This window comes from Tympanuchus pallidicinctus, unplaced genomic scaffold (assembly GCF_026119805.1).
Source record: "Tympanuchus pallidicinctus isolate F22 unplaced genomic scaffold, pur_lepc_1.0 scaffold3, whole genome shotgun sequence".
NCBI classification, from domain to species: domain Eukaryota; kingdom Metazoa; phylum Chordata; class Aves; order Galliformes; family Phasianidae; genus Tympanuchus; species Tympanuchus pallidicinctus.
This window is the reverse complement of record NW_026294747.1, coordinates 70697374-70713245: the sequence shown is the minus strand read 5'-3', so window position 1 is coordinate 70713245 and position 15872 is coordinate 70697374. Positions and strand designations below refer to the sequence as shown.

Here is a 15872-nt window from a genome sequence, read left to right as displayed (position 1 = left end):
CAAACATTAACCAGGAAAGGCACAAGGTGATTTTTATCTGTCTGTTAAAATTGTAGTAGTAAAATTATACATTAATTTTATTAGGGAAAAATAATATAAGCAATAAGCAGTAAATAAGTGGCATGGCCTGAGTTATAAATGGTGAGGTCCTGCCCTCTGCTTATTTTACTACTCCAGGCTGCTTTTGAATAGATTCTCAATTATTCTCCAAAAATAGACTATACAAACACAATGTACAAATCTTAGGGTAAAAATGAAGAGCATATACTGATGCAATATAAAAATAAGGATATCTTCACAACTATAAATAGTATCTCAAATGTCTATGCACTTTATTCAGCATATAAACACTAATAAAATCTACCTTAATTATTTTTCTATGGAAATACAAAAGTTACTCTGGAAGTAATGGCCCACAACTTCAGAGGTGAGTGTTGGTGGTATGCCTGTAGAGGATGTACCTTCCCAGCAATATTCCATTACATTTTGTCATTGTGTAACAGATGGCAGAAGACGAGCAATCTGACACAATAGCATCTGATATGGAAGTGTGTATGAAGCAAAGGTGTGGAACTGAAGTCCTACATGCAGGAAGAATTGCACCCATTGACACTCACTGATACTTGCTGAACATTTACTGTGGTGGGTGGGTGCATTTCAGTAGTGATGACAGCAACATGAAAGACAATACATGCTCTAGATGGCCATGCACAGCTGTCACATAACAAAATGAAGAGGTCTCAATCAGCTCATCTGCACAAATTGGCGGATTACAACCAGGGAATTGCATACAGAGTTGAATATTGGCTTCAACACACTGGAAATGATGGTGGCAACATTGGAGTATCACAAAGTTTGCACCAGATGGGTACCAGGAAAGCTCACAGAGGAGAAGAAAGAACACTGTATGCAAGTTTTTCAGGATCTATTGAATCAATACAAGGCTGAAGGTGGCAGTTTCCTGAATTGCATCAAGTGGTATAACCACTTAGAGCAGAAATCAAAACAGCAGTCCATGCAGTTGCAAGATGTCAATTCCCCATCAAATAAAGATTTCAAGAGAGACATTGGTGGGTAAAATGATGTGTGCTGTCTTTTGGAATAAAGGAGAGATGATCCTTCTGGATTTTCTGGAAACTGGACAAACCATCAACTCAGACTGCTACACCACATTGCTGACTAATCTGAAAGTTCAGATCTCCAGAGTCAGGCCGGAGAAGACAACCTTTCTCTTGCAACATGATAAGGTCAGGTCCCATACCAATTTGAAGATAGTGAAGCACATTGCCAATCTTGGCTGGATTGTCCTACTGCACTCACTGCATTGTCCAGATTTGACGCTTTCTGACTTTCATCTGTCATTTTCCTAGCAATGGCACTATCATAGCAGCTGTGAAACAGTGGGTCACTTCCAGTGGGTGCAGATTTTGACAAGCATGGCAGCAGGATCTTGTTCATCACTGGTGAAAATGTATAGCTGATGGTAATGAATGTGCTGAAAAATAGCATTTTGTAGCTGATAATCTGCTCTATCAAGTAGTGTTGTTGTGCTCTTTGTGTCTGGCGTAGTTTCCAAGTAAATCAACAAGAAGCATTACTTTTGGAACAACATATGTAGTTATGTATCTAGAAATTCTTAGTTAATGACATTTTGGAAAAAAAAACAAAAAAAAAACTGAAGTGAGGGATCATTTTCATTCTGTTACAGTAAGAGCTTCAGGCTTTCAAATGGATAAACACTTTGCAATTTGAGCTGTGTGAGTCATGTTTAACAAGGTAGAAGTGTGCAGAGAATTAGTGTCTATAATGCTTGGGTTTCCGTAGCCTCACTGAACTAACTTAAGAAAGACGAAGAAGTCATGAAATGCCAAGATTCAAAATACAACGTGTTCCTTTCTGTCCAAGGATTGAAATCACTCTTGAAATCATCGCATGGAGAAGGCTGCCATGGAAAAGAGGAGCCTTTCACTCACAGTACAAATGGGGCACTAGAGTCTTTCACAGGGATAAGGGACCAGGATTAGGCCCTGGGACAGTTCTGCAATCAGACTGAAGGCTGAACCTGAAAATCATTGCATCTGTGAGCCACACTTACGTACAGATTTCTCTGAAGGCAACAGTTGGTATGAAAGAAAATGAAATTAAAGAGATTACTTATCTGCGTAAAACCCACATCCAAGTGGAGGAAAGAAAGAGCTCTGCGTGTAAGAGAGAAGCAGTCCCATCCAACCATTCCTGCCTCTTACAGAATCAAGCTTCATGTTTAGCTTTACCTCTTTGTTCCCTGCATTTCATCCTTGATCCTGAGCTTTCCTCAACTCCTATTTCTCTTCTATTAATCTGTCACTGAAACGTTCTGTGACTGTCACCTTTGTTTAAATTCTCATGTATATCACTCTTCTCTGACCTTGACTTCTGCAGTTCCTTTTTCTGTGATGTTCCCAAACTCCACCATGCAGCGCCTGTACAATTAAGCTGCCTTACTTCCAGAACATCCAGAAAGCTCAACTTTTTCTACTCTCAAATAATTCTACATATCTCTGTATCAAATCCAATTTACCTGTCCCACTACAAATCTATTGCCCAGTTTGGAATTTCCACCTATTTATTGTGACCCATTCCTTTCTTATTGATTTATTTCTTTTTTTAAAAAAATGAGAAGTCACTATTGTTTAGAAAATTCAGTTCCATTTGGAATGGCTTTTCTGTCTACTGCCATGTCACTTAAATTTTAGCCAATTTTTTATCTCTTATTTATTTATTTGTTTGTTTGTTTGTTTGTTTGTTTGAAGTCAGGGAGGTTGTATCCATCTGCTATTATTTTGGCCCAGAAATGCCTCTGAGCCAGAAAACAAAAAAACAAAACAAAACAAAAAAACACAAAACAAACATCATATTTTAATTCTTGGGTTTTTTGTTTTATGTTGTTTTTCTGCAATTCTGAGTTTATTATATATATACAAATACATATAAAGTGGTTTATTCTATCATGTGCTTTAAAAAAGACACATATGAAATTGTTGATATAAATTGAAATTGCTCTGCATCTCTATTTCTGGAAGTCCTTGTGTTATCTTTGGCTATATGATATATCTTAATCACAGATTCATGGCTGAATACTAAATATTTGTACATGTAAGCCCCAAAGACAACTAAATTTCTTTTTTTCCTTTTAACTAGGAATGCTATTAATTAATGCATACCTAAATGATTAAAACCATTTTTCAAATAATGAACAATACATAGGCAGACGAGTTAATTGATTGATTGGTGTATGAGCAGGGTCCTAATGGATTAGTATTTGCATGTTAACATAGATCCAATCTCTCTTAATGAGCTGCTTGCCACATTTTGTCTTCTTTGAAACAGCAGTGTGCATGATTAAACAAATAAACCCACTGGACTGCTCCCTCTCGAGGGACAAAAAGACAAATTTTAAATAGCCTCTCTCCAGCACTGATTTATAGAAACACTTTGTGCAGCAGTGTACAGATCCCTGTGTATCCTGGTGCACAGGGCCAATCGCACTGTATTGCAGGTTCCTTCTGAAAAGGGACATCCTGCAAATTCTAGAATTTACAGCCACTGCTTGTAAGATGCTTATAAGGTGACTTTTCCTGCAGTGATCTGGAATTTGCCTCAGCTGGTTTTACTGCACAAGACAGTGGGATGTCACTGACCATCTCCATCAGTGGCCTTTCTGCTGCCATCAGCAGCAGGGCTGTGCATGACTGTCTGACATAGCCTTCCTCAAGGAGCAGACCTGAATCATTTCAGGTAAGTAGAAAGTAATTTTTAATCACTGGGCTCACTGAAAAGGATTTCAAATCTAGCATCCTCAGTATGCAAGGGCTAGGTATGGGCAGTGCCATGAAGACAAAAGCATTTGATGCATTTCCCAACAGTAGCGTGTCCACTCTAACAGGGAGAATCTATTTTCCTCTCCAAAGTGAGGTTGGTTCCTGCTTATTCAAGCATAACTAGAAAACAAAACATTTTCACGTTTTGGAGTATGAAAAGCTACTGTTGCTGTCACGAGGTAGAGCTGTGTGAATTTGGTTGTAGTATCATGCAACACTGCAGGCAAAAACAATCTCCTTAACACCAGACACACAGCAGTAACCAGGACTTCTCGTAGCTAAGTTAACTGGCAGTCCAACGGGCTTCTGAGAGCCGACTCAATATCACAGTATGGAACTACACTGCTGCACCATATACCAAATGCTCTTAAGCCAGCTCAGAGATCTATAACACACTGTTGGTCTGAGCTGTGTAGACATGCCCTTTGAGTTCTTGGCCCATGGCCTTCATTAGAGACAACTGGCATAGATGTATTTCAGCCGCTTCCCTGTTTACACATGATGATGATCTGTGTTTTGGCCATGGAGCACAGCTCTGCCTTCTGCTCAGCTGGCTGGCCGTGAAGGCAGCCATTGCTGGGTTTTGAACTTGGCATTCAGGGTCAGGCAGAGCGACACTTCAAAGCTGCCAGGCTGTCTGAGGTTTCTAGGAAACCCATGTGACCTTCTGCTACCTGACACTTCCTTGCATTGTTTTACTAACCTCCCACAGCTTCTGAGGTCAACATTTGCTGTGGATGCATGGAAAGACTCATGCAGGCCTTAAGCCAACAGGTGCATTATCAGCAAAAGGCAGTCTGAGCACCCAAGTGCTGGGGGAAGCAGTGAGGAGCCAGCAGCTCTGGTGTGATGCAGTCTTCAGGGTGAACTGCCTTATGATGAACTAGCTGCAGATTTTGAACGACTTCTGTATTCAGCCATGAGGAAATTGTGCTGCTGCTTCAATTGATGTGGTTCATTAGATAAGAAAGGTATTCTCATCTAAGGCATATTGTTTAAAGCATCTTTTAGAAAATGTCATCATTTGTGTACCCTACACCAAATGCATTTTAGTCTCTCTTTGAACAATACAGGTAAGTAATTCATATAGGTATTTTTTTTACTCAAATATATTGTTTCAAATTTGTTGTCCTAACCTTAGCATTTAGGCATTATTTGCTTATTTATCTTAATACAGAACCTTTTCTTTCCTGTACAGAGGCTTAATTTTAGACTCCATCAGCCTCTCCTAATCATTTCAATTCTACAAGAAATGGGAATAAAAATCTCAGGAAAAAAAAAAATTCTAATAATGTTTGTAATACAAACTATAATTACAAGACTCACACTCATGATTAATGGAAACCATCAAGAAATTTTAGAAATGCAAGCTAAAGCATTTTGTTACTGTAATAGCGTCTGTAAATATCTGTCACATTTTCATGGAAAAAGTATTCCAGGCATGTGCAGTTTTCTAACTATCACCTGTCTATTTGAGCATGATAAATACAACAAAAAGAAACCATACAAAAGCATTGATTGATATGAGTTTTCCATTGACTTCTATCAAACAAGAAACAAACTCAGTGCAGGGGCTTAGAGATTGTGTTTCTTCCTGGATCTTCCCCTCCCTCAGCCTCCCCCATGCCTACATTACATCTGTGTACAGTCAGGTCTTTAGTGGGGAGAGTAGAAATTTTTATTTTTTTTTCCTACACTGTGTTATCTCAATATCCTTTGCTCATGCCAAGTCACAGCTTAGGAGTGCCAGATGCTTTTCTCTATGTCCATCTCACAAAGGTTATGTTTTTCAGTTCCAAGTGGAAAGACATATCCTTCCCAAACAATTGAAGAGATTTTTATCTGAACACAAACAAACATAAGCCATCCATAGAGAACATGGAAAATGTTTTTCTCCAGATCTGAAGTTCCTCCAAACAACTGGAGACTGAAGGGCCATTCTTCAATGCCCACTTCTGGAGCTAAGTTCAGATGGTGGGAAAGCACATCTGGTGACTGCAAGGAGTGCATGGCAGCAGAATACAGCCCATTCTTCTGTTTCTGCTAGTACTGGGACAGGTAATATTGAGAAGGGATGAAAAGCCATGAGAATGCCCTCCTACCACTACCTATCCATCCCAAAAGTTCCCAGATGAGCCGAATCTAAGGGAAGAGCTGAGGTCAGTTGTAGGTGTAGGTATTTGCAAGTTTGGAGCTGTTGGTGGGAAGGGAGAGAGTCATGCATGTTAATGGAAATCAGCTGTTCAACTTCACTAAAGTAAATAGCCCAGACTCAGAGCATCACCTTACCCAGGTGCCTGATGATATTCCTTTCCACTCTCAAACTCTTCTTCAAACCAAGTTTAAATCTTTCTGGTACTACCCTCAACTCACAACTTAATCCCTTGCCTCTCTATTTGTGAAATCTTATTTTTTATAATGTCATTTTCCTTCTCTTAGCCCTTTTTATTACACAAAAAAGACCACAGATCTGCCTTGGATCACTGTTCTCAGATACGTTTCTGTGTTGTTTCCTCACAGACATTTAAATGATGCTACTCCCTGCTGTGTGGTCCATTAGACACAAGAAGGGTATGTGCAGTTTTGCCAGTGTGACTTTTCTCCAGTGGCAATTAGATTTTAATTGCATTCTGTATATAAAGAGATTCAGTAACACAAACTATGTAGCCATAAACAAGCAAGGTTTAGCTAAATTTAATTTTATATTCACTCTAAGGTACTCCAGACCAGAATAGACTAAATGCTTAGGAAACCTCTGATAAACAAGTTCAATGCAAGTGTACAAGTTTATATCTTATCCTCTAATTAGAAATCTAATTTCACAGCCAGGTCCTTGGGTCGTAGTGTGTACCATTTCTTTTCTGTGAAGTGTCCAGAACTTTTGCTGTAGGTGGAGTGCCTAAACCTTCTGAGTAACAAACTGCTTCTCCAGTGTGTTCACTGAGAAGATAGGCTTGTAGACAGCACAACCATATAATGTCCCATCGCAGCCCTGTAGATAGGAAACATGAAGTATTAAATGAGAGTAAGAAGCTGCCAAAACAATTGTCATCAAATAATTAGTTCTTGCAGGGAAGACTTACAGCTGCGTAACTGCAGTGATTTATATAGTGATACGCTAACTGAAATGCTCTAGCAATGTATCCTTCAGTCTGACAGCCTTTATTTTAGAGGGGATATTTTGCTGTCATTTTATGTACCACATATGTACCTTTATGTACCACAGGCTATTCTATCTGACTGATATCCTCTGGGTTGTGGCCTTATCATGCTGTCAACTCCTAAGACAGGGACATTTCACAATGCTCGTAGTTTCAAAACTCTGCTTTTTTAGGAGAAACAATGAGAACAAACTGAATAAGAGAAGCTGGCACTTTGGTCCTCTGATGATGACCATAATCTATTCTATACATAAGGAACAATTAGACAATATAGGTTATTTCCCACTATATTTTCTGCCCAGTAAAATATAATATAAGCCATAAAAAAAAATATGTCAAAGACAGAACTGTTTCGCAAAAGTAAGAGTCAGAATGGTCTTTTATAAAGCTGAGTGCAGCTTCAAATGTAAACACTGTTTACTTTGGGATGCGAATGCTCATAGAAGTGAAAGGTGTGATTTAGCTCCCGTGGATCTATGGAGCTTTCTATGACTGGTGGTGCTCTCTGGGGTAATTTATAAACTAATATTCCCTGCTGTGAGAACTATGGCAGGCTTGAGGAGAGAATAGCTCCAATTTTCATTCTAACACGGCTGGCTCACATCCAGAAACTGCAGAAGGAATTTGACACAAAAATGAGATTAAAGGGAAATTCTTGCCTGCACAGTGTTAGTGGCACTTTGCAAAAAACAAAACAAAACAAAACAAAAAAAACAAAAACAAAAACAAAAACAAACAAACAAACAAACAAAACAAAACAAAAAGCAAACAAACAACAACAACAACAACAAAAAGCCCCATGATCAGAGATGTATAAAGGTACCATATAGTTGATAAGTAAAATTACATGTAATAGCAAGGTTGAATTGTTCAGATTGCAGCCACAAAGAATTTGTATGGTGTACCAAAAAAAAAAAACAACACACACACAAAAAAAGGATAATAAAATGATACGAATGAGAAGAACAGCTTGTTAAACCACAGCACTAAGTGGATCCTGAAAGCAATGTGGATTCTCTTCTTAAATATTGGATTTTTTTTTTATCTAGGTCAAAGGTTTCACAAGCTGCATGAATCAACAGATATAGCTGGGCTAAAGCTGTATACTGAAGCTCTTTGGAACTTCTAAAAATAGAAAACTGTTTAAACAAGATACAGTAGCGTTACTGGCTGCCTAGACACCATTCTATTCTAATAAGCGTCAGGGATGCTTTGGGGCATATCAAAAATAAATGGCACTAAGTAGGTAGGAAGCCAAGCTTCTGTGACTTCCAGTAGAACTGCAATGCAAATAAACTCCAGTGAAGTCTTTCTCAATCTCTCCAGGGTTATCTGTGCACCATTGTTTCCAGTCAACCATTTATAAACTCAGATTTGCTCATTATCCTTGTCTCGACAATAGGCTCCAGTTGCTAATGCTTTATGCAATGTCAAACTTCAACAAGTGATAAACTAACTAAACTTACCCATTTCAGCTTCTCAAAAGAAATGCAGTAGGTTTTCTTTGAAAGGTTTAATTTTCTTCTATTGGTTTTATCTGTGCGTGGTTCCATTGACTTCAATGGAGTTGAATACCATTTACTCTAGTGTATGTGAGGAAAGCAAATTAGAACCAAGGGATTTAAACTGCAGACTAAATAAATAAATAAATAAATAACCTCCCAAAATCCTGATCAGGTTGGATTTCAAAACAAATCTTCATGAATGAGGGAAAAAGAAATTACGTCAGGTACTTCTGCTGTCTTCCACACTTCAAGTCTAGTCCTTTGCTTCACAGTGGAAAGAAAAATCTTTTCAAAAAAAATTTACTGTTTCCAACATGATAAATATATTGAGCCATATATATGTAATAGTTATAATTCCATATGACTTAATAGAATTTTCATATTATTTAAATTCTTTGCAATTTTTTTTAATTCTCAATTTCTTTACAGAATGTGCGATAGAGTAATTGTATCTACATTACAGTAACCACATGAAATGCTTAATTTATATATAGATGCACGTGAAAGAGATTTTACACATTAATGCATTAAAAATAATAGAGAAGACATAAATTCAAGAGGAAATCTTTCAGTAAAATTGAAGAGAGAGAAATTCAGAACCTCTTGTAAGATCACAATAGCATTGATTTGTTTTTATCCGGGAGGCTGTGACTTGGCAGCACTATAGAGAACAGTTAAATACACGGACAGAGATTCTTTGAGGAACATTTTGTTTCTAGTTATGTACATGAAAGATATTTTATGAGAAGAAAGTTGCTGTAGTCACAGCCTAGCAAACAAAACTTACTAATTAACTACAGTCTGCACCACTTGCACTTAGCTACGTGCACTGGCTGACAACACAGCATTCAGTGCTGGTTTGCAAACAGATTTCAATATTCAGTGCACAGCTTCTGGGAAAGAGGCCATCTTTCTTCATGCTGTAGTTTAGGGATGTAACATTTATTAGTGACTTATGTTTATTTCTGCTGTCTTTGTGATGACAGGAGAGTTAGCAGCATTTTGAGTTCTCTAAATATATGTATAGGAATGTGGAAGGGAAAGGACTAACAGGAGGGAGGCAGCAGGGGAGGAATGTGAAGTGATGCCTGTGCAATGTTGGTTAGCAGTACAGCTGTCTGGAAAAACAAACTCTATTTTTTGTGGAAAATGCAAAGGTTTTATAATCTTTTTATGCTCTATATTGGAATGAAAATGAACTCTATTGATAGAGTTCACCAAAATTAATAGAAGAAAAGTTTATCACTTTCTTAATATTTAATAACGAACCTCAATCTCTCATTTTTATTTCTCCCTCCTTTTCCCACTTTGACTTTCTCCTTCTGCAAGGCTCAACACCTTGAGCATCTACTGATCCAGCTCACCTTCTCTGCCACCTCTCCAGAATTCCTTCATTCCAGAATAAATTGTACCTTTACTTTTTAAAGCTTTATTTATGTATGTATTCATTTATTTACCTATTGATCCCTTAGCCTGAGGAAGAGATGCATTTAATTTGAGTGGGAAATGGTGAAAGCTTTTGTCAGCCTGTTTATCATGAACTTTCAGAGATAACAGGTATTAGCCTAATGCTGCATTCTACATCAAGAGTTCATGTACAGAATGGTGATTCCTCACAAAAATAAATTCTTTATTTTTTTTTCTTCTAAAACATTCCTCCTCAAGCAATTTCCTGATTAATCCTTATAACACTTAGAAAAGCAACTTGAACTTGATAGAAAGCAACAAACCCTTATATGGGAAAATGCTTTATGGGAAAGCAAATAAAAGAAAGAATAAACCTAAGTTAGAAAGAGTAAAGCTGAAGTACACACACTTCTTTAGAAATATGACCTTATTTTTAGATGAATAACATTCATCCCAAGGGATTGCCATAGGTTAAATCTCTCGACAGTGAACAGAAATAATTTATAGACTTATAGTAGTGCATTTACTAGTTATGATCAAGTTTTTGGAAATTTTCCACATTCGACCTAAAGTCATCAAGTTGCAGCTTCAACTTCATGAAATTCATTGTGATTCCTCTTTATGTGTATACCCTCTCCTGCACGCATGCTCCAGCTGTTTTATAGTAGCCATGACTGAATTCATATATTCTAATAAAACTTGTGGAGTATGCTATGATGCTACAATCTTCTTCTAGTGATAAATGAAGTGATGCTTGCAGTGTATAAACTTCAAGATGATATGCTATGTCTCTGTAAATGTTAGGTGTCGTTATATGTTCTTCTAGGCCACGAAGAGAATTTCTGCTTTTGAATCTCCAATATAATTTGACTCTAATTTCCTCTACAGAGAGATTAAACCAGAGGAACCCCCTATCTCCACCTCCTAACACCTTTCAGAAATATTTGATGTATGAGTTAATTTATTCTATCTCATAATTAGTCATTTTCTCTCACATTGTAAAAATGTACGATGTCACTTACATTGCCCGTGTTCATTTTCCCATCAATATAGTAAGTGACATTTCCTATAATTAAGTAGAAATATTACATTAAACAATTAAGATGTACATATAATAAAAGAGAGAAGTGAAACAGAACCTATTTGCTGTGAGCATACCAGTGCTTACCAAAATTTTAACCTCTGTAATTCACATTTGAAATTGCACAATGAGGAAAACAAATACACACAAATGGCACTGTTGATAATCTGGGAATTTTGTCTGCCCATCTTGAATCACCTCTAAAAGACCCCATAATTTTGCGTAATTAGCATAAATACAGCCAGACAACATTATTATGTATGCTGTCCCTGCACTTACAGCACAAGAAGAATTGTGTTACTTCTGCCCTGTGTCACTGTCATCATGATTTCAGCAAGGTCATCATATTTCCATGTTGTACTTAAAATGATGGTAATAAAGATGAAAGACACCCAGAATGTAGAAGACCTGACCCACTCTAGGAAGATCCTTGATTTGAAAGTACCATACAAATTTTAATCTTGAAAAAGAAAATTGTACAATCTGTGAAAAGTCATGAAAAGTCAAAGGGTGGTTAAAGGGTCACTGAAACTGAAAAATTCTGTAATGAAAAGAAGTAGCCATCAGGGGATTTGTTATGATCGATTAATGAATTAACTAAAGATTAGATACCTTTCTTGCCTTTTTTTTTGCTTTATCATTTTTTTAACAAAAATTGAAGAATTTTCTCAGTCTATTGAGCAAATAATTGCTAGTTGAAGGCTACTGATACTATATATTAAATGTCAAATTCATGCTTGTTAAAGGATATTAGACAGATACATAAAAGTACTGTTGCTGTCGTGCTTGGTTAGATCTACATAAGAAAAGACTTTGGCTCTTTCTAACCACTTCTATGGAAAGTGGTCTTCACCAGATAGCTGAGGAGAAGGTAGAACAGCCTTCTATCAAGTAGATGTGATGTAAACTGCCCCTTTGCAGATAACATCTGCTTTTGAATGGCAGCATTAGAGCAGAAGGCTTAATAGTTATTTCAATAAGCGTTATTACATTGCTTGTTTACCATTTGCTGCTACTCTAGGTACCACAGTTATATATGGAAATATTCCATCTCACTTGGATTTCTCCTTGTGTAATTGGTCTCATTTCCCCTGAGAATGATTTCTACCACCTAATTATACATTGCAGAAAAAAATTCCTTCTAATAGCTTCCAGATTGCCTTTCATTTTCCTTTTTGTTATACTACTTATCAGAGAAAAGGGACATTCTCATTCTAAAATTTAAGTATCATTCTATGTTTCATAAGCTTTTGAGCTTTTGGTACATTAGCTCATATTCCTCTGCTTTCTCTTTCAAATCCTTTCATCATTAAAATCTCTCTTCTTGTGATGTTTATTTCTTGTTTATGGTCATTCTCATAATCTTTCTCAAAAAATGCTCACCATATGATATACTAATACAGGTCTTGATTCTTCGAGATCCTGACTGTAGTCCAAAAGATATCAAATTTAAAGAATACAAATATTTCCTATGCTCTTTGTGGGACTTTTTGTGCAATTAAATAAATGTTTGAAGACAGTGTTTAGGATGACACCAGATATATGATTGGGCCTACAACCAGAAAAAAACCAAACAAGTGCTGTTTTCATTGGTCGCCTTAGAAAGACAATCTGTACAGCCTTGATTTCAGCCGCATACTCACATATTTGAAAATAAGCCCGCTGTTAAGCCTTTGCTTCTTTAGATAAATATCTGCACATGTTTGTTCCAGGAAGACCACACAGACGTATCCTATGACAATAATCTGCACGGAAAAAAAGTGGTATTAAAATAAGTAAAAAGCCAACTGAATTATGAAATGAAATTACAGCTAAAAACAATGACAATAAATGCCTTAAACCACACGCAAAAAAAATACTGCATCATTAATAAAGCTAAGTGGAGAAAAATTTTGCTTGTCACTTTCATTTATAACTTAAATTTTATACTTTAGCCTTACATGTTAGCTCAGTGCACTGCACATCTCTCAGGCAATTCCTCTCTGGCCACAGCAATCATGAGTTACTGTGGTTTCAAAAAGTGGTGAACTAGGTAAATTGAAACTGATTTTCAAGGATGAAATAATGGCCTAATTCAAGATTGTAGTATTTTTAAAGGAAAGGCAGTTGAGATAGAGAGATGGCAAGGAATTAATGATATGGAAGTTAAAACTACAAGTCCTCATGGATGTGGGAGACAAACTGAGAGGAACTTGTGGAGAATACTTAAACTGTCCTGAGATTAATCATTCGTGAGTCTGCACATGACACTGATAATGGCTACAAATAGCTCTGCTCTTGACCTTCTCAGTGATCCAGAGAAAAGCGCATTCTATGTTCTAGCTTTAACAGATCATTCAAGACACTCGCCATATTCAAAGAAATGGATGAAAAATTAGGTACAAACATCACTTAAAACCATCACTTGGTTCCATGAAAAAAAAAATGGAAGAAATTGTGGTGAATTATCTCATAATCAGTTATGCAGCATAAGAGGCTGCTCTATCAGTGGTGTTACTGAATAAGAATCTCAGTAATGGCTGTTTTGCATCTTATCCTGTACATTTTAGTATATACCTCATTCAAACACCAAATCAGGGGAGATTTACTGGGACTCAGTATAACAAGTCCTTCAGTTATTAACTGAATCTAAAGATATTTGAGGAAGAGGAAGGGAAGAGAGGAAGACAAAATGCCTATCATTACCAGCTTCAAGAGGAAGCAAAAACTCAGCTTCAAAGGAAACTGACATCAATAGATGCAAAAACATCTAATAAACTTCATATTAATCTTCCCAAAATCTTCATTCTGACCATTATAGAAATTAATCACTCTACCAACTCTTTTCATTCATCTGAAAGAATACGGCATATCTATTACAACCAGGCATTGGTTTTAGTATGATATTATAAGTGAGTGATAAGTGAATTACATCTTTTATTATTTCACTTATTTTGTAGCTCTATGCTTTTATGTGAGGGCAGCTTATGAACACCCTGTTGTAAACTGCAGTCATTTACAGTTTATTCCTGATGTGTTTCATACCGAAGTTGAGAACTCAGTTTCAGCAGATGAAATTCAATCTAAGAAAGGGAGAAGTCTAGAAATAAAAGTGAAAAGAAAAATTGCAGGAAGAAATTCACAATAGCTGCAGAAAAAAAAGACGTGGTAAAGATTCTGAGGAGTCTTGCATCTGCTGTCCAAGACAGTGATCGAAAATGTTGCTCATAGGGCTTCATAGAGTCATTAAGGTTGGAAAAGACCTCTAAGATCATCATAATTTTGGGATTCAGCACTGGTACCACATAATGTCTATTTCATTTATCCAGTAGCAAAAGAATCTTCACAAAATATTCCAAAGCAAAGATCATGTAAGAATCTGTGCAATTCACAAATCCATAAACTGTGCTAGTAGCACTTCTTTATTTGAAATTTCTGTATGCACATATGCTGTAGCTACATTCAGTTGCAGCTGTAATTGTTTCCAGATTCCAAGTGGTTCCCAGTATCATTGCTTCTATTTGCTCCCAGCCTTCTCTATTTAAGCTCTGACTACAGTGTGTGAGGCTTCCTTGGATCAAGAAAGGTTAATAAAGGCAGGCTGGGGATCAAAAGGAAATATAAATTACAAAAGTAAATAAATGCACTTCTCACCTGTACCATCTGAACCTATCTAGACTATAAGAAGCTAGATTTAGATCTTTTAGTAGGAAGAGGTACTGTTTGCCACATCTACTAATTGATTTCATTTTTGCAGTTAAGCTTCACATACAATTTAAAAGCGTCTCTTACAACGCAATCATAGACAACAGGCATTCCCTTGCCTATTGCCTGGCATAACTGGCATCTTCAAGCACTATCAGGCTATAAGGAAATAATCCATCATATTATGTAAGTATATACTGAAGCTCGTCCTTCTACCATAAAATATTCATATAGATAAACTTTAATGTAATCTTAAATCTAATCTTAAATCTTTTTAGTAAATATTTACATGTACCATTTATTTACCTAAGCAGAGCTGTGTATTAATCTTGAAGACATAAATCTGACAATGAAAAAATAATAATTCAGTTACTGATGGATAGTTTCATTTGAGATTACTGTTAACTTCAATGGGTGTATACTGAGCCAATAGAAATCTGCATGAAATTTTGATGTTTGAATAAATCTGAATTTGATATAATTTGAATTTCTTTGAAAAAAAATTTCTGATTGAAACCTCATTATTTGGAATACATTATATAGCAATATATTCATTAGTAGATTTTGTATCTTTAAAAGTTGGAATTTTGTGATCTCTAGGATTAAACACTTAATAGAGATGCTCCATTTCAGCCTCTTTGTCTAATAAATAATTTGTTAGATACAAAAACTGTTTTCTGCCATTACATGTTATTGATTTTTAGCTAATTTTCAGTGAACTACAGCTCTACGCACTGAAGAGAATAATGTTCCCCTTTTCACTCTGTTTTTCTTATCATTAATCAAGACCAGTTGTAATTGTGTTTGTTTCTTCATAATGGACAGAGCGGTCTGAGCTACAGAGTAACTGATCCAAAACAATCTTCAAAATGCGTTCTCCAGGCCACCTGCAGTTCTTTAATTCTCTTGATATAATGGACAGTGATAGAAGCTCTGCTCTTGTTACAGCAGAACGGAGCATTTCTGTATCAAAAAGCAACTCAGTGGAATGCCACCCACCCATGAATGACTGGCTGAGATGACGTTTTCAGTTGTCACTGATTTATGGACCAAGGTATCACTGTTGAGCTGTGTTGATGCTCCTGTACTGACTTCCAACAATCACATTTCTGAATGATCTTTGCTGCCATTATAGACATGTAGCTGAAGACAAGAACCACAGGAAATAATCACA

The 15872-nt window shown here is 36.6% G+C and overlaps 1 long non-coding RNA gene across 1 annotated transcript; it reads right to left on the bottom strand.

Annotated features, from left to right (window-relative positions):
• Positions 1-6667: 6667 nt before the first annotated feature.
• On the bottom strand, positions 6668-15872 carry LOC128085467 (uncharacterized). The gene is made up of 4 exons (XR_008208986.1): positions 15698-15872; positions 12658-12759; positions 8488-8604; positions 6668-6852 (listed from the first exon to the last, which is right to left on the bottom strand). It is a non-coding gene; the product is annotated as an uncharacterized LOC128085467 (long non-coding RNA).